At 43.0% G+C, this 24,779-nt stretch overlaps 1 protein-coding gene across 5 annotated transcripts in view; it reads left to right on the top strand.

Annotated features, from left to right (window-relative positions):
* smoc1 (SPARC related modular calcium binding 1) overlaps window positions 1–24,779 on the top strand; it is a 230,342-nt gene that overhangs the window by 168,600 nt on the left and 36,963 nt on the right. The window lies entirely within an intron of this gene.

Below are 24,779 nucleotides of genomic sequence, written 5' to 3'. Positions count from 1 at the left end.
ATCTTTTGCCACTTACCTACACATAGGGGTTACATAAAGCAGCTAGTTAATCTACCAGCATGTCTTTGGGATGTGGGAAGAAACCCACGCGGTCGTGGGGAGAACATGTAAACTCCACACCAGCAACACCCAAGGTCAGGATCGAACCCAGGTCCCTGGAGCCGTGAACTACAGTGCCACCATCTTCTATGAGATGTGCCATTTCCACCCAAGGTCTCATTGAAAAGGCGTCACCTCCACCAGACAGGATACCCTGGACGGCACGGTGGTGTAGCGGTTAGCTTAATGCTATTGCAGCACCAGCGACCCGGGTTCAATTTCGGCTGCTGTTTGTAAGGAGTTTGTATGTTCTCCCTGTGTCTGCGTGGGTTTCCTCTGGGTGCTCCGGTTTCCTCCCACATTCCGAAGATATACGGATTAGGAGCTGTGGGCATGCTATGTTGGCGCCGGAAGCGTGGCAACACTTGCGGGCTGCCCCCAGCACATTTTCAGTAATGCAAAAAGACGCATTTCACTGTGTGTTTTGATGTACAAGTGACTAATAAAAATAAATACCAAGTACCCTCAACGTTCTGCTGGAAAGGTGGCCTAGGTTTCTGTGCTTGCGTCTCTAGAACGGGGCTTGAATCCTCCACCTTCTGATTGGAGGCGATAGAGCTGCCCACTGGGTTACAGCTGCCACTTGAAAGCATTTCATTCCATGCGCAGTGGATCCAGGGTTCAAAAGGGGCGATGGTCTTTACTTTGGCATGAAAGTGTTCAGGGTTTTGGGCAAATGCATCAACTTCTGGATTTTATAATAACTTTTTACTAAATTATTAACAGTAAATAAAATCTGCACATTCAAAATCATCTGTTTCCAACCCCTGTTGTTTTAAATTAATCTAGCTTTACCCCCTGGGTCACATCACTGACCAGAGTAGTATGTCATGTGCCCACAAGCAAATGTGGTTGGTCAGTAGTCTTTGTGCAATATCTGCATTTTAAGACCAGCATTCTTCAGGCAAAGTTCATGGTTGACATTGTAAGATATTGTCAGAGTTTTAGCAGAGCTAAAAGTGGAAGTTGAACTCTGAAGTAGGTCTTGGGGTGGGTTTTGTAATAGGCAAAAATTGGGAAAATTCAGGCCATAAACATATGTGTAAACAGCAGAATACTGGAGCTTTGTTGGATGTATTGTGGGTTTTCACTCTTTCCCATCACGACACTGGCTGGAAGGATGATGGAACCACAGTCTGAGCCTGCTCCATCTTATTCTGTGGATGTGGTCTATTGTAATTTTTCATGGCCTTTACTAAAATTCAGCATGTGAGATTGAGGGTAATATACTGGTATGGATTGAAAATTGGTTGATTGACTGGAAAAAGAGTCTGAAGAAATGAGTCTTTTTCAGGAAGGCAGGAGGTGACCAGTGGGGTCCTGCAGGGATCAGTGCTTGGGGCTCCAGCTATTTGCAATGATTTTAATGAGGGATCCAAATGTAATATTTGTAAGTTTGCTGAAAACATGAAACTGTGGGATTATGAGTTGTGGGGAGGATGCAATGAGGTTACAAGGTGATTTAGACAACTCAAGTGAATGAGCAAACAATTGCATTAGTAATATAATGTGGATAAATGTGAAGTTGCCCATTATGGTAGGAAAAATCAAAAGACTTAATTGGTGATAGGGAAATGTTGATGTACAAGGATCTTTGGGTCTCCTTGCACACCAGTCACTGAAAGCAGTTAAGAAGGTAAATGGTATAATGGCCTTCATTGCAAGAGATTTTGAGTACAAGAGCAAGGATGTCTTGCTTCAACTACACAGAGACTATACCTGAAATATTGTGTACAGTTTTACCAAAGAATCGGTTCACCAGACTGATTCCTGGGATAGTTTGATTTGTGTATGTGGATAGAAAGGATTGACTAGGCCTGTATTCGCTAGAGTTTAGAATGCGAGGGGATCAATATCCTTGCAGGAAGGTTTGCTAGTGCTGCTCGGGGGTGTTTAAACTAGAGTTGCAGGGGGGTGGGAACCAGAGTGGCAGGATGGCAAGCGGAGAGGCTGTGGGGAAAGCAGATGTAAAGACTACAAGCAAAGATGGATATTGAAAGGTTGAGCATGGTGGGACTAATGTTCTGGGTTGCATCTATTTCAATGCAAAGAGTATTGTGGGTAAGGCAGATGAACTTAGAGCATGGATCCATACATGGAATTATGATGTTGTAGCCATTGGTGAGACTTGGTTGTAGGAGGGGTAGGACCGGCAGCTCAATGTTCTGGGGTTCCATTGTTTTGGACATGATAGAGGGGGAGGTATTAAAGGGGGAGGGGTGGTATTACTCATCATGGCAGTGCTCAGAGAGGACATACTAGAGGGCTCGACTACCGAGGAATTTGGGCGGAACTGAGGAATAAAAAAGAGACGACCACATTAATGGGACTATATTATAGACCTCCCAATAGTCAGCGGGATTTGGAGGAGCAAATTTATAGAGAGATAGCAGACAGTTGCAGGAAATATAAAGTTGTGATAGTAGGTGATTTTAACTTTCCACATATTGACTGGGACTCCCATACTGTATAAGGACTGGATGGGATAGAGTTTGTCAAATGTGTTCAGGAAAGTTTCCTTAATCAATATGTGGAGGTCCCAACGAGAGAGAATGCGATACTGGATCTCCTCTTAAGGAATGAGACGGCAGATGACAGAAGTGAGTGTAAGGGTAATTCCATTGGTTTCAAGATAATTATGGAAAAGGATATGACTGGTCATAGGGTTAAGAATCTAAACTGGAGGAAGGCCAACTCTGAAGGCGTCAGAAGGGATCTGGCAGGTGTGGATTGGGAATAAGTTGTTTTCCAGCAAAGAGATGCTTGGTGAGTGGGAGGCCTTCAAGAGTGAAATATTGAGAGTACAGAATTTCTATGTTCCTGTTAGGATAAAAGGCAAGGCTAACAGGATTAGGGAACTTTGGTTATCGAGGGATATTGAGGCCCTGGTAAAGAAAAAGAAGGAGGTGCATATCAGGTTAAGACAGGATCAAATGAGGCGCTTGAGGAGTATAAAAAATGCAAGAGAACACTTAAGAGAGAAATCAGGAGGGCTAAAAGAGGACATGAGGTCGTTCTGGCAGACAGGGTGAAAGAGAATCCAAAGGGTTTCTATAGCTATATTAAGAGCAAAAGGATAGCAAGGGACAAAATTGGTCCTCTTGAAGATCAGCATGGTCAACTATGCGTGGAGCCGAAAGAGATGGGGGAGATTTTAAATGGATTTTTTGCATCTGTGTTTACTTGGGAGACAGACACAGGGTCTATAAAACCGAGGAAAAATAATAGCGAGGTCATAGACCATATCCGGATTACAGAAGAGGAGGTGCTTGTTGTCTTGAGTCGAATTAGGGTGGACAAATCTCCAGGGCCTGACGAGATATCCCCTTGGATCTTTGTGGGAGGCCAGTGTAGAAATTGCAGGGGCCCTGGCAGAGATATTTAAAACATCCTTAGCCATGAGTGAGGTACCGGAGGATTGGAGGATAGCTAATGTTGTTCTGTTGTTTAAGAAAGGCTCTAAGAATAAGCCAGGAAATTATAGGCTGGTGAGCCTGATGTCAGTCGTGGGTAAATTATTGGAAGGTATTCTGAGGGACAGGATATATAAGTATTTGGATATACAGGGCCTGAGTAGGGATACTCAACATGGCTTTGTGCATTGCAGGTCATGTCTAACCAATCTTACAGAGTTTTTCAATGAGGTTACCAGGAAGGCAGTGGACGTTGTCTGTGTGGACTTTAGCAAGGCCTTTGACAAAGTCCCACATGGGAGGCTGGTCCAGAAGGTTAAATCGCTGGGCATTCAGGATGAAGTAGTCAATTGGATTCAACATTGGCTTAATGGGAGAAGCCAGAGAGTGGTAATAGATGATTGTATCTCTGATTGGAGGCTTGTGACTAGTGGTATGCCACAGGGATCAGTGCTGGGTCCGTTGTTTATCATCTGTATTAATGATTTAGTGATAACATGGTAAACTGGATCAGCAAGTTTGCGAATGACACCAAGATTGGGGGCGTAGTGGACAGCGAGGAAGGCTATCAAAGCTTGCAAAGTGATCTGGACCAGCTGGGAAAATGGGCTGAGAAATGGCAGATGGAATTTATTGCAGACACGTGTGAGGTGATGCACTTTGGGAGGACAAACCGGGGTAAGGCTTATACAGTGAATGGTAGGGCTCTGAGGTTTGTGGTGGAACAAAGGGACCTGGGAATACAGATCAATAATTACTTGAAAGTCGCATCGCAGGTAGATAGGGTCGTAAAGAAAGCTTTTGGGCCTTTATAAATCAGGGCATTGAGCACAGGAGTTGGGATGTTATGTTGAAGTTGTACAAGATGTTAGTGAGGCCAAATTTAGAGTATTGGGTGCACTTCTAGCCACCTACCTGGGAAAGATAATAAGCTTGAAAGAGTGCAGAGAAAATTTACAGGGATGTTGCTGAGTTACAGGGATAGGTTGAATAGGTTAGGAATTTGTTCCCTGGAGCACAGGAGAATAAGGGGAGATCTTACAGAAGTATACAAAATTGAGGGGTATAGATTGGGTGAATGCATGCAGGCATTTTCCCCTCTGGTTGGGTGAGACTAGAACTAGAGGTCATCGGTTTAGAGTGAAAGGGGAATTTGAGGGGAAACCTCTTTCCTCAGGGTAGTGCGAGTGTGGAATGAGCTGCCAGCAGAAGTGGTGGATGCGGGTTCAATAGTAACATTTAAGAGAAGTTTGGAAAGGTACATGAGTGAGAGAGGTATGGAGGGCTATGGCCTGGGTGCAGGTAGATGTGACTAGGCAGAAAACCAGGCCGGCATGGACTAGATGGGCCGATGGGCCTGTTTCTGTGCTGTAGTGCTCTGACTCTATGATCTCACTGAAACATACACAATTCCGACAGGGCTAGACAGAATGGATGCAAGGAGGATGTTTCCCCTGGCTCGTGGCATCTATGACCAGAGATCACAGTCTCAGGATATGGGCAAGACATTTAGGACTGAGATGAGGAGGTTCTCTCAGGGCCTGGTGAACCTGTGGAATACTCTATCACAGTAGGCTATGGAGGCCAAGTAACCGAATATATCTAAGAAGAAGATAGAAAGCTAGATAGATTTCTTGACATAAGGCATTATGGGTATGGGGAGAGATTGGGAGTATGGTGTTAAGATAAAGAATCAGCCATATTCATATTGAATGGTAGACTAAGCTTGAATGGCCAAATGGCCTTCTGCTCTTATTTTTGTTTCTCATCAGCATTTTAGGTAGCAGTAAGGTTGTACCTGGGAGGCAAGGGACACTATGGGTTATAGAGATGACATCCTTGTCTCCTACCTCAACTATGCAACAGCTATAGTTTGTCATTGAATGTGTACCTGTGTGGGCCATGATTGCACTCGATGATTTTCATCCCTTAAATCAGGAAGAATGAGCCTGATGTTAACTCAAGAGCCTTCAATAGAGCCAGGCACACAGAGAGAATTTGTGGACTTAACTGTTATGGTTTTGTGCCAGTCTCATGAGGTGTCTAACCCACTGAGTCAGTTGCAGAGGCTGGCTGTTAGGCTGGAGGGCTTTTGGCAAGTAGATGGCAGGCGGGTGCATCAGTTTAAGGGTACTGGGTCAGTGACTGTGAGGCTTTAGAAGGGAAGTGTGGGTGAGCAGTGGGCAGGAGGAACAACCCTCCTCCTCTGACCTGCAAGCACTAATGTAAAGACCCTTACCTTCGTGCCTCCATTCTTCTGCCAATTGTTTTCCCAATCCCAGGAATCCGAGATTGCAGGAGATTTAATAAAAACATTTTGTTAAAATGGAGGTTTTCAGCCTCTTCAAGTTCATGACTGACCTGCTTCCTGAGAGTTACAGGGCCATGCAGCACAGAAGCAGGCCATTTGGTCCATCACATCCATGCTGACCAGTGGGCAATCATCTGTATTAATCCCATCTTCCAGTACTTGGCCTGTAACCTCCTATGTCTAGGCAATTCAAGTGCTCATCTAGATATTCTTAAATCTGTCGGCAACTCTGCTTCCATCTCTCAGGCAGTATATTCCAAGTACTTACCACATTCTGAAGAAATTAAGAAACCTGAACTAGGAGTTTTTATCATGAAGAGGGAAACATTTTTCTAGAGTTAGTTCTGAGTGTAATTTTGCAGACTTAGCAACGTCTGACATAATGCTGTGAAGGCTCTCCGTTCAGTTATTCCGGGGTAAAGAACAATGAAGCACTACTTAATCATATATCGAACGTACCTGTAGGTAATCTCGCAGTCCTTTGCTTCACCATGTATGGCTTCAAGTTATTTACAGGTAGGAAAACGAATGATTCTTGTTACAACCAAATCTAACTGTGAATGATTTCTTGGCAGTGTGACTGAATGGAGGGATCCATTTGTAACTATCTGTTCACCTCCAGACATTTCCACTCAATTCGTCACACAATTGGTATTAGCCTGCGAGATGTAAACAGCAATGACCTGTTCACCTTGCAGCCACGATGCAACTCGCTCCAGCACAAAGCTGAATGTTATGGACTTGTGATTTGCTGCCACATCTTTTCTAATAACGTCAAGGATGAATTTTAACCCTACAGGAACTAGAGTGGGTCATTCACCAGTCCTCCGACAGCATATGAACCATGGAAATATCTGAAACACAATTTCTCGTCCCTTAACTGTGGTTCTCAGTAACTTTGCCTCCTTGGGTCTCTACCCTCATTGTGAACGCATCAGTTGATTTACCATCCATGGCTGCCTGATGATAGTAAACCGACAGCCCGCATAATCAAAGACCCCACCCACCCAGGACATCCTCTCTTCTCTCCTCTTCCATCAGGTAGAAGATAAGGAGCCTGAGGGCACATACCACCAGGCTTAAAGACAGCTTCTACCCCACTGTGATAAGAGTATTGAATGCTTCCCTTACATGATGAGATGGACTCTGGACCCACAATCTACCTTGTTGTGACCTTGCACCTTATTGCACTGCACTTCCTCTGTAGCTGTGACACTTTACTCTGTACTGTTATTGTTTTTACCTGTACTACCTCAATGCACTCTGTACTAACTCAATGTAACTGCACTGTGTAGTGAATTGACCTGTACGATCGGTATGCAAGACACGTTTTTCACTGTACCTCAGTACAAGTGACAATAATATACCAATTAAATCGGGGACAGGAACCTTAACTGTTAGCGAGATTGCCCCCTGACTACAAAGATGAATGAATGCCTCCTTGCAACAAAGGATGCCCTCCTTCTGTTGACTTGCTATGACTAAATCCCTTTCAAACCTGCCTCAGCTCTGAATTGTTCTGATCATTACCATCTACCCAATTACCTCACAGCAGTGTTGTGGCAGGGAGCTATGAAATGGTTCTCAAGTGCACATTGTCCACATCATAATTCGAAACAGAAGTATGTCAAACTAAATTTGGATATCTGAAAATTAACCCAAATTGGATATTTTCCAGCTACTTTTGTTTTGATTTCAGTTTGTCATAACTTCTGAAGTCTGTAGGCCCCCCCCCCCCCCCCCATTTGGTGGATTATACAGCCATGTGGACAATGATAGATGGGGAAAAACCCTCAAGCTATCCAGCCTTTTCCATAGAATTGTAATACCTTGTGATTTTCAATACACACACAATTTGGAATATTGTGTGCAGTTTTGGGCCCCACATCTTAGGAAGGATGTGCTGACGTTGGAGAGGGTTCAGAGGAGATTTACGAGGATGATTCCAGGAATGAAAGGGCTTACATATGATGAGCGTTTGTCGGCTCTTGGACTGTACTCACTGGAGTACAGAAGAATGAGAGGGGACCTCATAGCGACATTTAAAATGTTGATAGGAAAGGACAGAGTAGATGTGGCTAGGCTGTTTCCCTTGGTGGGTGAGTCCAGGACCAGAGGGCACAATCTTAGAATTAGAGGGCACAGTTTCAAAACAGAGATGAGGGGAAATTTCTTTAGCCAGAGGGTGGTGAATTTGTGGAACTCCTTGCCACGTACAGCAGTGGAGGCCAGATCAGTGGGGGCGTTCAAGGAGGAGATAGATAGATATCTAAATAGTCAGGGTATCAAGGGATATGGGGATAAGGCCGGAAATTGGGATTAGAATAGGTTTTTTTTCCTCCCCATTCCCCATTTCTTTTTCCCTTTCCCTTGGAGCAGACTCGATGGGCCGAATGGCCTGCTTCTGCTCCCTTGTCTTGTGATCTTGTGAATTCACCCACCCTACAGCTGGGCAGTGACTAGGGAGGGAGAAAAAGCCAGTTAAAGATCCAAGCCAAATCAAGAGCGGAAAAATCCTCTCAACATTCCCCCTCCCCTCCCCTCCCCTCCCTGCAACTTGGTGATGCAAATGTCCGGGTTATCACCTGGCCTGAACAATTCTAAACAAGATCAACCCCAACCTGAAGTATGTCCAACTCTTAGTGAATCTGTCTTCACTACAGCCCATTCCCAAGGAATATCATGCTGTGGGGAAGAGATGAGTTCCCAATAACTGCCTCAAACAAACTGAGTCCAGCTCCTCCCTGACCTTCGATTAGAATCAAGTGTCAATTCACACAGTAAAGCATCATTCAGATCACAATTGGTCCATAACCTTCTTAACCTTTCCTATTCATGTACCTGTCCAAGCGTCTTTTAAAAGTTGTTATTGTACCTGCCTCAACCACTTCCTCTGGTAGCTCATTCCATATATGTACCACCCTCTGTGTGTGTGTGTGTGTGTGTGTGTGTGTGTGTGTGTGTGTGTGTGTGTGTGTGTGTGTGTGTGTGTGTGTGTGTGTGTGTAAAACAGAAAAAGAAATTACCTCTCAGGTTTTTATTAAATCCTTCCCCTCCCACTTTAAACCTATGCCCCCTAGTTCTTGATTTCCCCAACCCTGGGAAAAAGACTGTGTGTGCATTCACCCTATCTATGCCCCTCATGATTTTATACACCTCTGAGATCACCATTTTGTTAACTAAAACACGCCTTCTCTAGGTAGTAGTTTAAGAGCCCAATAGCAAACCTTCAGTTATCTTGCCATTAGCAAGCCGGAAAGAGTCTGAAGCATCATGCTGCAAAATTTTTACCCACTTGTACATTCTTCGCTAATTGGGCAGTGTAGCAAGCCAAGATCTTATGGTCTGCTGCCTGAAGCTCGGTGCTTGTTGATTCTGCCGGCGTTTAATTGTGGGCCAAGAGGCAACCGCTTGAGAAATTATTATTTTCAAGCTGGCGTCTCACTTTCTCAGATTGTAGGATATACATAAATTTTGTAGCCTGCATTGAACACAATTTTTCTAATACTTGCAGCTTTCAGGAGTACCGACCTTATGCATTAGCATGTAGAGAAGAGGAGGCCAGTGCCAGTTTTGATGACATCAGTGAGCTGATTGCTTGCATTGCTCTGCTGAATCCCAGGTCCCCTTTAGTTATCAGGAAGTGTGTAAGAGTAGCCTTATGCAGTTGACCCTCCAAATATCCTTCCTCTTCGTACATCTTTAGTCTCATTATCACTGAAAAGTACAACTCTGCGGATTGCTAGTGAATCTGGACATAGAATACAAACCAAAGATTGATATTGGTTTATTACTGTCACTTGTACCGAGGTACAGTGAAAAACCTGTCTTGCGTACCGATCGTACAGGTCAATTCATTACACAGTTCAGTTACATTGAGTCAGTACAGAGTGCATTGAGGTAGTACAGGTAAAAACAATAACAGTACAGAATAAAGTGTCACAGCTACAGGGAAGTGCAGTGCAGGTAGACAATAAGGTGCAAGGTCACAACAAGGTAGATTGTGAGGTCAGAGTCCATCTCATTGTATAAGGGAACCGTTCAATAGTCTTATCACAGTGGGAAAATGCTAGCGGTATTCTTTAGACCAGGCAGCATTTGTGTGCAGAAAGAAATTTTAATGTTTTAGATCTATGACCTGCCTCATAATCTAAAATGTTAAATGTACTTTCATTTCTGCATAGATGATGAGCATTTCCAACATTTTCTGTTCTTATTTTGTGTTTCTGGTATCTGCAGTATCTTTGTCACTTCAGAATATTTGGCACAGTAGGAGCCACCTTTTCTGTTAAAGGCTGGTAGTGTATCGGAGAGTATTTGGGCAAGGTAATTGTTAATTCTCAGTTAATAGGAAGAACCTCTCAGAACTGAATTTCACATCCAAGGCAAAAGGACATGGAAACCTGATGTTAAAATTGTCCGCAACTTTGGTGAAAGCAGGCCAGACCAATTTCCTTTGTGGATGTAAGTTGCGGGGATGCAGGTCTAAATGAAAACCAGTTTCAAGTTACAGGGGCAAATGCAGAATGAGACAGGAGGCAGTGAGTGTGTTGCTTTTGGGACGGGAAGACTATTTGTGGACAACACCACAAATTTGCATTTACAATGACCTTTGATTGCAGGCTAGTGTAGTGGTTAGCGTAATGCTATTACAGCGCCAGTGACCCGGGATCAATTCCGGCCACTGTCTGTAAGGAGTTTGTATGCTGTCCCCGTGTCTGCGTGGGTTTCCTCCCACATTTCAAAGACGTACGGGTTAGGAAGTTGTGGGCATGCTATGTTGGCGCTGGAAGCATGGCGACAACTGCGGGCTGCCCCCAGAACATTCTACGCAAAGATGTGTGTTTCGATGTACATGTGACTAATAAAGATATCTCTCTAGTCACATGGCCAAAGAGGTATTATCAAACATAATGACAGAGAAATGGAGGGAAGGGTTAGGTAGATCTTAGAGCAGGATAAAATGTTGGCACAACATTGTGGGCTGAAGGGCCTGTACTGTGATGTAGTGTTCTATGTTCTATAATTTAACTTTGGATCATGGGTGGATCATTAATGCAGTAAATCAAAGTTTTGGGCAAAGAGGTAGTTCTTAAGAAGTATTTTGGAGAGAGAAGAGCTAAAGGCACGAGAGGTTAAACGAGGGATTTCCAGGACTTTGGGCCTAGACAACTTGCTCATCTTGTTGCTGTCTGTGGGATCTTGCCGTGTGTAGCTTGGCTGCAGTGCTGCCCTAAATTACAACGTTTACATAATACAACTTTGCTTGTAAATCTTTTTTGGGGCAGTGAATAGTGCTATGTAAATACAAGTGATATTTTTTCTTTTTTATTAATCATGCTAATTTTAAGACCAGGATAAATAAGGTTGGGGTTTTGAAGTGCCACACTGAAAGAGCTCTGCAAATGTTTAGCTAAGGGCGTTTTAACTACCGTGCCTTAAAGGAACACCTGCAATGTTTATTTGAAGATTTAAGTCAGGAGGGTAACTGCCAAAGAAGCCTTGGCAAGTTGATGCAGTGCATCCTTTTGACAGTACACAGTGCAGCCAAGGTGGCAGATATTTAATACTTAATGTGGTGAATAGGTTACTGATCAGGCAGACTGCTTTGGCTGGATGGTGACAAGTTTCTTAAGTTTCAGATTTTTCAGGAAATTTCAGTCTTTTTTTTATTCATTGATTGGATGTGGATATTGGTGGCCAACACTGGCATTTATTGTCAACTTCTCTTTGCCTGTGAGTTACAGTTGCAGTTAAGAGGCAAACACATTGGTGGGTCTGGAGTCACATATAGGCTGGACTGGATAAGGACACTAGTGAACCAGATGGGTTTTTAATCAACAATCAGGTAGTTTCACGCTTACAGGTACTAAGACTTTTTTTTCAATTAGTTGCAATTTAAATCCATGTCTCTGGTTAACACCTTCTGGAACTCTAGCTGCTTGTCCTATAACTTGACCAGTCTACTGCTCTAGTATAACTTAAAACAATGTTTGGAGGTTGCACGGTGCAGGAGGATTGAAGGATGGAATGAGGAATAGAGCTTTACTGTTCGGAGTTCCAGGAAAATGTACTTTGGGAAGAAGCTTTGTGAAGGGTCTTGACCCTCTCACAGGGAGAATAGAGGGAGGAGAAAGATAATTGAAAATGATGCAATTATATAATTAAACATGTAATATTAAAATGTCAAGTTTACACTAAATGCAGTAACAGTGAAATATTGTCAAGATTGCAACAGGTATAAGAGAATACAAATCAGATATTAAGCTTTTTCTTCTGATCTCTGAATGAGGTATTACATTAGTGTTACTCATGGGGCAGTATTATTATTTTTGGAAAGGCTTTTGACTGGTAAGGAATTAAGAGTTGGGCACAAAATAGGCCTTTCCCATTGTAATAGACCACAGCCCCGCTGAAACTGATTCGAAGTCTTCTGCAGCAGTCTACAGTCCCACCGTAACTGGTCCTGGTCTTGCTGTAACTGATTCTGGCTGAAACTTATCTGTTGTCCTTATAACGGACACTGGCTACCTCAAACCGATGCTACTTTGTGTTTGATCTCACTTCTGTAACTGGCCACTGGCTCATTGCATCTGAGGTCTGGGAGACTAAGAGCATCTGGGCAATAGTGATGCTGATGGAAGTTCCATTTTGAAATCGGAGGAATTTAATGAGGTAAAGGATATTCGGAGACCCGTGCTGGTTATATTACTGGTGAAATTCACCTTTAAAGATTTAAAAGAAACCAGATTCTCACTCCTGCAGTGTGTAGAGAAGGATTTAATGATGCACCTAATGAATTGCAAGTGGAATTTAAACTGCATGCCTTGCAGATATGAGATCTAAAAGGTGATTATGAACCGGGGAAGAAACAGGCCGGTAGAGGGGACAGAGCTTTATAGTATTGTTGAGCTAATGGAAAACCAGCATGAAAATGAGCTCAGCTCCAGTGATTTGAGATTATATTGAATCTCCAGCAGCATTCGTGCCAAACCTTGTCAAAGGCTTTGGAGATGGAAAACACGAGGATACATTTTACCTGAGAGCGGAGTTCAAGCAATGTGCAACATGCTTACAGTGATGTGCTGATATCTATGCATCAGCTGTAGATTAGGCCGGTGTACAAGCGATAGAGACTCCGGAACAACAGCAGCTTCCATAATTTCAGAAAGGCTGTGCCTGTGACCAAAATTTTGTATATGGGGGGAAAAAATATTACTGTTCCTGTATTTATTTTGGAATTGCCATTCCTGGCTTGAATCAACTCCAGCCACACTTGCCAGTCATGGGATAACATTGTTGAATTATTGAAAAAACAAACGTATGATTCAGTAAAACAAACGGCTTCAGCACACATTCCTGGCCATTTTGGGCTTAGTCCTAATGGAAATGAAATCGACAATAGATTACAAATTACTTAGAGTGTTCTGTATTATAATCAGAGGACGGCTTCAGACCTTGGATATCATGAAATTGCCCCACTGACCCAAAGTAAAATAATTCCAGCTTGGGCTGAACTGCTGCCCTGGCTTTCCCCTCAGTTGGTTTTGAGCTGATTTCATTGATTTCAGCTGTATGGTTCTGTATAAGACATCAAGTTGACCTCTCTATGGGCTAACAGTTAGGTTTTAGTTAGTGAGAACTTTCTGTAAAGTTTACCCTGATTCTAAGAGAGCTGGCCTGTATTTGGCCAAGTGGCTGAACTTGCCATCCACCTACAATAACTCATTCTGGATAAGCAAGGCCGACCCTTGGAACTGGAGAGGCAGAGCTGGCCTCTGTACAGTGGGAAGCCATTAGACACTGCCCTTCGATTCCTGATGGCCTGTCACAGCTCTCTGCCATCAGTGTGGCTTTTGGGACAGTTGTGAATTGCCAATGATAGCCGGAAATGCTTTAAAACTGTCCATGTACATTTAAATAATTACCGAATTAAAATTATTTAAAAAAATTAAAATGCTAGCAAATAATGATAAATATTAAAATAAATAATTAAATCCACTTAGTTACGCTTGGCTTTTCCCAAAAGAGTGGGTGATAAGATAAGATATCTTTATTAGTCATGTGTACATCGAAACACACAGTGAAATGCAACTTTTGCGTAGAGTGTTCTAGCGGCAGCCTGCAAGTGTCACCACACTTCTGGCACCAACTTAACATGCGCACAACTTCCTAACCTGCACGTCTTTGGAATGTGGGAGGAAACCGGAGCACCCAGAGGAAACCTACGCAGACACGGGGAGAACCTACAAACTCCTTCCAGACAGTGGTGGGAATTGAACCCGGGTCGCTGGCGCTGTAATAGTGTTACGCTAACTGCTACACTACTGTGCCTGCCCTATTGCTACACTACCGTGCCATGACCATGTTTAAATGAATCTTGTTGAGATAAGGCTGAGGGCCTGGCTGTGAAGTGAATCTGGCCCCTCTCCTCAGTAGCAAACATTCTGCTGGAGGAACTTAGCGGATCGAGCAACATCTGGGGGTCAAAACCCTGTAGCAATTCCTTCCCTCCCCCCCCCCCCTCCCCCCACAGATGCTGCTCAACCCACTGAGTTCCTCCAGCAGATTGTTTGATGCTCCAGAATCTGTAGTCTCTTGTATCACCATCCCTCTCCTCAACACGTTGGCGTTGCACCATTGGGCTAGCTGGCAAGTCCAGCAGCAGATCAGGAGATGAGATGTACCGGTGTCTGATCTCCAGCTCATCCTGGGCTCCTGTATTTGACCAGATAGGCACACAGCCTGATGTATTGTAGGGCAACAAATAGACGGGGCCCCACGGAATCAGATGGTCAAGGCAAGTATGATCCATCCCAATGTGTTTGGTGTAGATTTTAATTTACAGAAATGTCTTGGGGGTGGAACACTTTCAAAAGCCATCTTGAAAACGGTTTTATGCTGGTTTGAGAAATAACACGCATTCAGATGCTTGCACACAAGGACGGGACACTTCGCACAGTCAACTTAAATCATTCTTAAAAGGAAGAGAAATCTGGAATACTTTGAAGAATTTAGGGACATTGTCGGAGGCTTCAGGGTTTTCTGAAGGGAGCTGGAATACCAAGAGGACAAAGTGATGCTTTAATTGTAAGGAGGCTTGGTGAGACCCCAGCTGGGGTGATGTCTTTGGGTCTTGATGCTGCACTTCAGTGTCCACCTTCTAACCCTGCAGGGTTTGCAGAACAGATTCACTAGATTGGTGCCAGAGCACTGAGAGTTAATTAGAGGATCCACTTAGCTTGCATGCCCTTGAATTTGGGAGAGAGCTGTTTAAAATATTGAAAAGATAAGCAAGGAAAACCTCTGGTAGGGATATGGGGAACAAATAGGCAAGATCTTAAAATCAGAGCTGGTCTATGCAGGAAGCAATTGATCAAATATGGTGCAATAAAAATTTGAACACTCTCATTAAGCCTTGTAGATGCTGTGGCAATCAGTAAGTTTTCGAGACTGTGATAGATGGAACAGTTTTTGGGGAATGCATTGAGTTATTCAGCTGAACTGTTCATCAGTCAAGATGATAAATAGTGGAGCCAACCATTAGGTTGAATAGCCTTTTCCTATAGCAAATTCTTCTAATTTTGTTAATAAATCAGTGAAGATTCAGATAAATAGTTTCATGCTTAGTGCCCTCTGGTGGAATATTACATTTAAAAACTGCTATACAGAATGGGTAGAACACAGTATCGTTCTTTCATTGTTTGGAGATGCATGACTCACACGGTTAAATAATGCTTTGCACATGTCCTCCAGCCAGTGTAAAGTCATCACTAGTTTAAAGAATGGAAGCAGCTTCATTGGCAGCGAATATAAAATGTGTCATTCCTGGAAGGTCACCAGCCCAGAATGTTTCTGTGGCTGCAGCTGGAAGACGGTGGACGAATGTGAGAGTTATGGAGTGTGACTTGTCTGAAGTGTGATGCATTGGATTTTAAAATTCCCTTCTCAAGAATGTTATTTATGAGTTTCCACAAAGGAACAAAAGCAATGACTTAAGTGTTTCCTGATTCAGTCCACTGCACTATGAAATGATGGTGGGGTAGAATTTCCTCCGCACAGAGCTGTGCTGAGTTGCCCGTGGAATGCAGTTACTGGCCTCTCTGCAGTCTCACTGTGGGGAAGTCCAATCCAGTTCAGTTCAGTTCAGTTTGACTGCATCAGGGCAACACCTTGCAGTTAGAAATGGGGCAGAAGAGGGTAGGTTTCTCGGGAGATCTTTCTTGGGCTGGCCCGGATTGGTGGAGGGGCAGCAATGTATTGGTTTATTATTGTCACTTGTACCGAGGTACAGTGAAAAAACTTGTCTTAAAAACCAATCTTACAGGTCAATTCATTACACAGTGCAGTTACATCAAGTTAGTACAGAGTGCATTGATGTAGTACAGGTTAAAAAAAAACCAATAACAGTACAGAGTAAAGTGTCACAGCTACAGAGAAAGTGCAGTGTAATAAGGTGCAAGGTCACAACAAGGTAGATCGTGAGGTCATAGGTCATAGTCCATCTCATTGTATAAGGGAACGGTTCAATAGTCTTATCACAGTGGGGTAGAAGCTGTCCTTAAGTCTGGTGGTACGTGTCCTCAGGCTCCTGTATCTTCTACCCGACGGAAGAGGAGAGAAGAGAGAATGTCCCGGGTGGGTGGGGTCTTTGATTATGCTGGCTGCTACACCAAGACAACGAGAGGTAAAGACAGAGTCCAAGGACGGGAGACTGGTGTCCATAATGTGCTGGGCTGTGTCCACAACTCTCTGCAGCTTCTTGAGATCTTGAGCAGAGCAGTTGCCATACCAAGCCATGATACATTCTGATAGGATGCTTTCTATGGTGCATCAGTAAAAGTTGGTGAGAGTCAAAGGGGACAAACCAAATTTCTTTAGCCTCCTGAGGAAGTAGAAGCGCTGGCGAGCTTTCTTGGCCATGGCACCCACGTGGTTTGTCCAGGACAGGTTGTTCGTGACAACAGTAGTAGGCTGACTACTGGAGCTTGGAGAAACCTAGCAAGAATGATGGGAGAATCTTTGGGTGGGGAGGGATACCCCTCAGGCTGGTGAGCCTTGGGTAGGTGGTAGGGAAATTATTGGAGAAAATCCCAACAGGATAGGTTTTCTGTATATTTGGAAAGGCGAGGGCTGATCAGGGATAGTCAGCATGGCTTTGTGCAGGGGAAATCTTGCCTTGCTAATTTGATTTGAGTTTTTTGAGGCTGTAACTAAGCAGATTGAAAATGGCAGGACAGTAGGCATTACCTATATGGACTTTAGTAAGGGATTTGACAAGGTCCCGCATGGTAGGCTGGTCTGAAAGATTAAGGCACATGTGATCCAAGACAAGCTGGCTAATTGAATCAAAAACTGGCTTGGTGATAGGAGGTAGAGGGCAGTGATGGAAAGACACTTTTCTGATTCAAAGTCTGACTTGTGACATACCACAGGGATCAGTGCTGGGACTCCTGTTGCTTGAGATATATTTTAACAAATTGGATGTGAGTAGTAAGTTTGTGGATGTCACAAAAATTGGTGATGCTTTGGATAGTGAGGAAGTTGCCTAAGGCTACAGCAGGATATAAATCAGATGGCAAGTTGGGCAGAGTGTTGGCAGATAGAATTTAATCCTGATAAGTGCGAGGTGATGCATTTTGGGAAGTGAAAAGGGTAGGACATGTACTGTAAATAGTAGGGCGCTAAGGAATATTGATGAACAGGGGAACCTTGGGGTTCAAGTCTGTAGTTGCCTGAAAGTGCCAATATGGGTAGACATGGTGGTGAAGAAGGTATATGGCATGCTTGTCTTCACAGGACAGAGCTTTAAATACCTGAAGTTGGGACGTTATGTTGCAACCTTCCGAAACGCTTGTTAGACCTGCACTTGGAGGATTGTGGGCAATCCTGGTTGCCACACTTTAGGAAGGATGTGGTTGCACTGGAGAGATTGTGGAGGAGATTCACCAGAATGTTGCCTGGATTGGAGGACTTTAGGTATGGGAGAGATTGGATAGGCTCTGTTTGTTTTCTCTGGAGTGAAGGAGGTTGAGGGTGACCTGGTGGAAGGATATGAAATTATGAGAGGGATAGATGGGGCAAATAGTCAGAATCATTTTCCCATGGGAGAGGTATTGAAAATAAGTGGGCATAGGGTTAAGGTGAGTGGAAGGAGTTTTGAAAGGGACTTGTGGGGAAAGGTTTTTTTTACACAGAAAGATTGATATCTGGAATTCACTGCTAGAAGAGTTAGTGGAATTAGATTCAATCACTATGTTTAAGGGATCTTTAGAGAGGCATTTAAATAGGCAAGGCACAGAAGGATACAGTCCTAATGCAGTAAAATGGAATTGGTATAGATGGGCAAAAAGATCAGCATGGGCGTGATGGGCCTGTTTCTGTGCTGTATGACTCTATGATTCATACATAGATCATATGATAGATCTATGACTCTATCTGCCTGAAGCTAGTTGGAGCATATAGGTCTGCCCCGCTCAGTCCAAAAGTATCACTTAGGACTCTGATTAGCATTTTAAATGAATCTTCTACCTGGCAAATCCTGCCTCCCAACATGAGTCCCTGGTGAAGAAGTGGTGGGCTGTTGCACGGAGTCCTCAGAACTTGCTGCACTTTCCCACTTGGCTGGAGGGCTGGGGTTCCTGCACACTAATTCTACCAGGTGATGGAAGGAACTCCTAGCAGTGCCCGAGTTGCTATTTTACTGCCCCCCATTTAAAGTTTGACTTGCTCGCTTTTGAAGCGCTCACTTCGACAATGTGGCCCGGTTTTCAACGTGTTGAAGCGTGATTCCCTCTAAGGTACGGAACAGAAAATCAAAGCCACCAATCTAGGGTTCACATGGCAAAAAGCTGTCATTTCAGAAAGGAATCATTGTGCAAAATCTGAGAATTAGAGCAGACTTTGGCTTTACCAGTCAGAGCCCAATGTCATTATCAAAGGTTAGAATCACAGAATTCAAATTCTCCCCCACTCCACCAAAATCAAATAAAATCCAGGAATCTCATGAAATTGAAGTAAAAATCGACTCATTTAGTCACATTGAAATTGATGATAATAAAAATAATGAGAGATACAGTGTGCTGCTGACTCCCTGATACAAGTATTGCACGGACTTGATATCTGTCCCTGTGAATGGGGTTTGATGTTGTGCAGATCTGTCTTTGTAGTTCAGGGGAGGGGGAGATGCAGAGCAGAGCTGGCATGATTTCCCATGGGAGAGTAGGTAATTATCGGGCAAGGCACTGCGGGATATTCTGATAACACTACAGAGACTGGTGCCTGATGTAGGAGATCACAAGAGGAGAAAAGAAAAATATTTAAACATGGGCCCAATTTTTAAAAAAAAGTTAAAGGAATGTTTACACGGAACATGCCAGAGACTTAACAGAATGCAAGGCACTGGAATCGTTTTCCAGTTGGAGTAAATTACATTGGAAAGGCAAAATAGGTTTTGGAAGATAACTCAATTGTTTATTAACAATGCAACGATCCATTGCAGCATAAACTGTGCAGTATATGTAAAACACTTCCGTAAAAGGCAGTCTGTGTACCAGACAGCAGAACAAAAAGAGAGACAGAAATTCAAATCTTAAACAGTGATGCTGCACTGAAAGAATTGGATTCTGGCTGCTTTATAACTGAAGTTTGGAAGAGCGAAGACTTTCTGAGGTCTGTGGGTTGCTGAACAAGATTGGATCTGATAAATACCACCATGTCTATTCTGAGGAGCTGCACTTTCAGGGAGCGCTGATTGAGGAATCATTGACCTTGATTTTCCAACCACCTAAGTTAATCATTGGAAAACCGCAGGGTAAGGGCCATATTTTTTGGCCCCTTTTTTCATGGCAAGGCTCATTCCTTGCTGATAATGTCCAATCAGGCCATAGGTCCATATCATTGATTACCTTCAGACCAATCTGCCTCACGGGTTCTTCAGCTATTCCTTCTGTTGTGCTCTGAAGATGCCCACAGTCCTGAAATGCATTAACCTCCCCCAGTTATTAGGGAGTAAACTAATCTCTTTACTACCCACGTGACTGCTGGGACAAATGTCTTATCTCCCCACCAGCTATGCAAGGGCCCTTACTGAAATGGACCTGATGCCATTGCAGACCTGGGTGCATCATTCAGAACTAAAGTGTAAACAGTAAACACCCAAAACCATCAGAAGAATTGACCCTTAAAAACAGTGGACTAATATTCATCAAAATTCATCTGCCCGAGTATTTCCACACAGTATTAATCTGTCTTGATTTTCTTCGTCAAAGGGCATTTTATGCTTCTATTTCATTTTTATTTGTTACTTTAAACCTATAATTCATAAGTGGTTTTGCTCTGAGACATCTAAGGGATGGCTGCATTGGAAGACAGAAGTGTCCTCCTGAGGTTGTGGTTAAGAGAGATTTGTGAGACACCTTTGCCCTCTGACTAGTATTTGCTATGCTTGGAAGGCAAATGTAGGAAAAATAGTCTGTTCCCTAATAGAAACTTCAGCAAAAACCTCAAATTCCCCACAGAATTCCTTGTATATTCTAATCCCCTCTCAATCACTTCAAGTAGAAAACTTGCCAGATAAAGCAAAGGGGAATATCTGCAATTTATAACTATTACTGAAGGCATGTTTTGCATCCTTCAGTGAATCAAAAGAAAATTTAAACAGCAGCTTTACCATCCCATTTTCCGCCAACAAATTGTAAATTTTAAGCATTTCCAGGCACCAAGAAGTGTAAAATATTGGCAGTTGTTCCTTTTTTATGTAGTCCACATTCCATTAGTACATGCAGCCACACTTTATCTGGCAGAATACTAGTTTTTGGGATATATTTATTACACATGTTTCTTTTCCCTTTTGGTATTTTTTTCAAGGAAAAACTTTATCAGCAAACATCCCACACCCATCAACTTAGAAAACCTGAAGAACTTCAAAAAGGGAACTTTGACACAGCTCTCGATTCAAACAGCAATTAATCACTCAAAAGTCCTGCTGCTTAGTGTTTTTTTTAAAAAAAAGATGAAATGTATCTCCAGCACATGAATTAAATGTCAGCTTGAAATTTTTTTCCAACCCCACATAACCAATTAGTGTCCCATAGTGTAGATTGTGTTTTCATGTGAGATGGAACATTGTAAAATTCATAATTTAAAAAGTAGTCAAAGTATGCATATATTTGGAAATCAAAGCATGTATATATTAAAATTAGTTTCAATTTACGTTTTGCTTGTAAAGATGAGAGAACGTGGCAGAACGTGTCTTTATGAACTTTTTAAAGGCTTTCATGAAGGTTTTTCATAGGTGCTTTGTTACAAACATTCAGATATGGTATAAAAAAATTAAGAGGTTTTGACAGAGTAACACAGAATATTTGCACGTGGGGTAAACCAAAATTAGCAGCCAACATGTTAAAATAGTCACCAGGTTCACATTGAAACTAGTTTATTGAGGGAGCTGGGAGAAGGTGGAACTTACTCTCACAGGGAATAGTTGGGGTAAAGAGATAAATATTTTGAATGGATTTACGGGGATGTTGAATGAGCATGAGGAAGAAGGAAATCGAGTTAAATGAAGAATGGGAGGATTGAAACATATGCTGGCATGAATTCATTGAGACATCTGTTTAGTTTGCATGGGTGATCCTGAGCTTCTATCACCCTTGACTTTAATTCTCCACCCCGCTCTTACCTCTCTGTGGTGGCCCCTTACAAAGTTCCAGCACAAGTTCATGGAATAGCATCTCATCTTCTGAGCACATCACAATCCTCAGGACTCAATATTCAAAAGCTTCAAGTAACTAACCTTCCAATTTGTCTCAGATCTGGCCAGTCATAGTGCAAGGTCGTCCATCTGTGACATGAACTCAGTTATTCTCTCTACACTGATGCTGCCTGATCTGCTGGACATTCCCAGCATTCTGTTTTGTTTCATGCTTCCAACAGTATCTGGCACCAATATGTTCTGTTCTTTCTTTTGTCTCTAACTGCCTGCACTGAAATAAATGTCACCTGAATAACCTTGACCTCCACCTCATCACATACATTCAGTGCTCAGTAATAGCTAAATTTGTGTCTGAATATAGAACCTAGAACAGTACAGCACAGGAACAAGCTCTTCAGTATGTTACGAAGTAAGTGCAGCAGACTCCAATATGTTCCAGGGCAATTAAGCATCTCAGGATTGACCTGTTTTTCAGGTCATCTCTGGGATATATAATTTTGTATTGTAGCTCTTTCCACTCTCCTTTATGCAACTTAAAACTCATTTCGTTCCTCACTCTTCCAGTTCTGTTGAAGGATCATTGACTTGAAGTGATGACAATTTCCCTCTCCACTGATGCTGCCTAACCTAAAATAAAAACCAACAATGCTGGAAACACTCAGCAGTTCAGGCCGCATCTGTGGGAAGAGAAACAGAGTTACTGTTTCAGGTTAAAGACCTTCCGACGAAGCCCTCAGGATTCAATACCTAAAAACAGAAATGCTGACTCTGTTTTTCTTCCCACAAACCTAACCTGCTGAGTCTTTACAGCATTTTCCGATTTTTGTTTTGTGTGATCTGCTTCAGTTTCGTGTTGAGCATGTAATGAGTGATTTTTTTTTAGTTATTTGCATTTGCTTCGATTTTCTTCATTGTGTTTCAAGGTGATCTTTAATGATTTTAAAAATGTAATTATTCATTTCATTTATAATAGTTTTACATGTTTCTGAATGTCAGGGGCATTCAGTAGTGTTGGAAAATTCTTAACACATTGACAGCTGACATAGCTGGGGGCGAGGGGTTTGCCATGAGCAAAATGTTTTGAGAATGGTTTAGTGGGCAGGGAGTTTAGGCATGCCTGTGAGCCTTGGTTGAAGACCTTGCCATAACTCAGCTGCAGGTTAGTGTTGGCTAACAGTTCAGCTCTACACATTGGAAGTGGATGAGACAACTGGGAGTGTGAGTGAGGGGTGTGGACAGAGGGAAGGAAAACGCAGGCCATTATTTTAGGGATGACCAAGAAGTGAATAAATATCCCCAAAACACAGATGACATTCCATAAGTGTGGCAGGGACCACGTCATTGTGGCGCCGATTCATGCAATGTTACATCCCACCTTTCCTGGGTGCCGCAGTAGTGCAGCCTGTGTGGAGGACCAGATTTAGCCTCTCAATGTTTCAACACAGCACTAAAGAGACACTGGTTTTCAGGGGAACACTTTGTATTTCAACACATCACTGAGGTGTGGTGTGCTATGGATATCTAGGAAAGTAAAACCAAATAAAAATGCATTTGCTTTCATGAGGGGAAAAAAAATCCAATGTGAAATGATCAGTAAATTAAATTAGGGGAGTGGATTCCAGCAGCATTCTTTATGTGGGTTCGAGTGGAAGGAGCAGCAGCTTTGGAACCTGTATCCTGTGTGGGAAAAGGTCGTGTCTGTTCAAAAACAGAAAGTGTTGGAAACCCTCAGCAGGCCTGGCAACATTGATGGAAGGGGAAATAGTTAATGGTTCGGGTCCAGGACCCCTGATCTGACCCACGCCTGTTCAGTCCTGCTCTTGGCCACGTGTCCATTTGGGTTGTCTCTGATCGGACTCCCAGCAGCCTATAACTGTTCAGTTCTCTGGTGCTGCTGCTGCAGGTTTTGGGAGGATGTTGTCACTGGGCAATCGAAGAATGCAAGGGGAAATATGCCTCAGAATATCATTGTTAAAATCAAAACAGATCAGTCAGATTTCTTGTTTGAAATTTGCAACTGGAAATTTTTTGGGACTGGCTTCAGTGGTAATAATAGAGGAATGATTAATTTATCACTCTAAATGCTTTTCACATTTCTTTACCATTGGATTTTGGTACAGAAGTAATGCATTATTCTGAGAGAGTGGCTTGTGTGTACATATAAGTATATTAGACGCACACATTCAGTAACAAGCTGTTTGGATGGTATTGCCATAAAATTATACATCCTGATGTTGAGATGACCTGAAAAGCATGTCAGCCTTGAGATGTGTAAATGCCCTAGAACATACTGGAGTCTGCTGCACTTCATAATGTACACAAACTTAGCAATTACTGACCACTGTTTATTTTCTTCCATTTTTATTAGTTTCTTTTGCTGGCAGGGTCGTCATGCTAGACAGCAATTGCTAATAAGAAATGAGTCACAAGATGATGTATGCAATGATATTTAAAGGTGCACATATTTTACTATTTTTGCATAGGTATGAAATGATTTTCAGTGCACATCGATCCTAATGTGGTAGTTCAGCTCAGGATTCAACCAAACCCACTGAAGCTTAAGGTGCACGTCCCTAATGCAGGAGGCTACGGGATGGTCGTTTTAAATATGTCCCCTAAATGAGTTCATGCCAGGTTGTAACAGAATTAACAAAACATATGTGTACATAATTACAAATCTCCTCCTCGTTACCAGGTAGCTTTATCTTTTCTGTAGTGCTATACAGGACTGAGTGAATGGACCTAGAATTTGTTCCAGGAGAGAATCTAATGGCATCCATGGTTGGTCAGACTTGCCCCTGCAGTGGATTCTCTGTTAACCACACATCTGTTCATTGGTCAAGGTGGTTGTGCCTTTGTGCACATGGGTGAGCATCACTGGCCTTGCCACTAATGTGGCTCTCTCCAAATTGGTTGTCTAGTCTGTGCTTGGTCTCACCAATGTAGAGGAGGCCACATCGGGAGCACCGAGCGAGGTAGACAAGGTTGGAGGAGGTGCACGTGAATCTTTACCTCAGATGGAAGGGCTGTCTAGGTCTCTGGATGGTGGTAAGAGAGGAGGTGTAGGAACAAGTGTTGCATCTCCTGTGGTTGCAGGGGAAAGTGCCAGGGGTTGGGGGGATGGGGAGGGTTGAGCGGGCCAGGGAGTTACAGAGGAGGGAAGGGGTGGGGAGGAGAAGATGTGGCTAGAGGTGGGATCTTGTTGTAACTGGCAGAAATGACAAAGGTTGTGGTGCTGGAT

Source organism: Pristis pectinata, chromosome 1, assembly GCF_009764475.1.
Source record: "Pristis pectinata isolate sPriPec2 chromosome 1, sPriPec2.1.pri, whole genome shotgun sequence".
Classification (NCBI taxonomy): domain Eukaryota; kingdom Metazoa; phylum Chordata; class Chondrichthyes; order Rhinopristiformes; family Pristidae; genus Pristis; species Pristis pectinata.
This window is presented reverse-complemented; position numbering and strand designations above follow the sequence as displayed.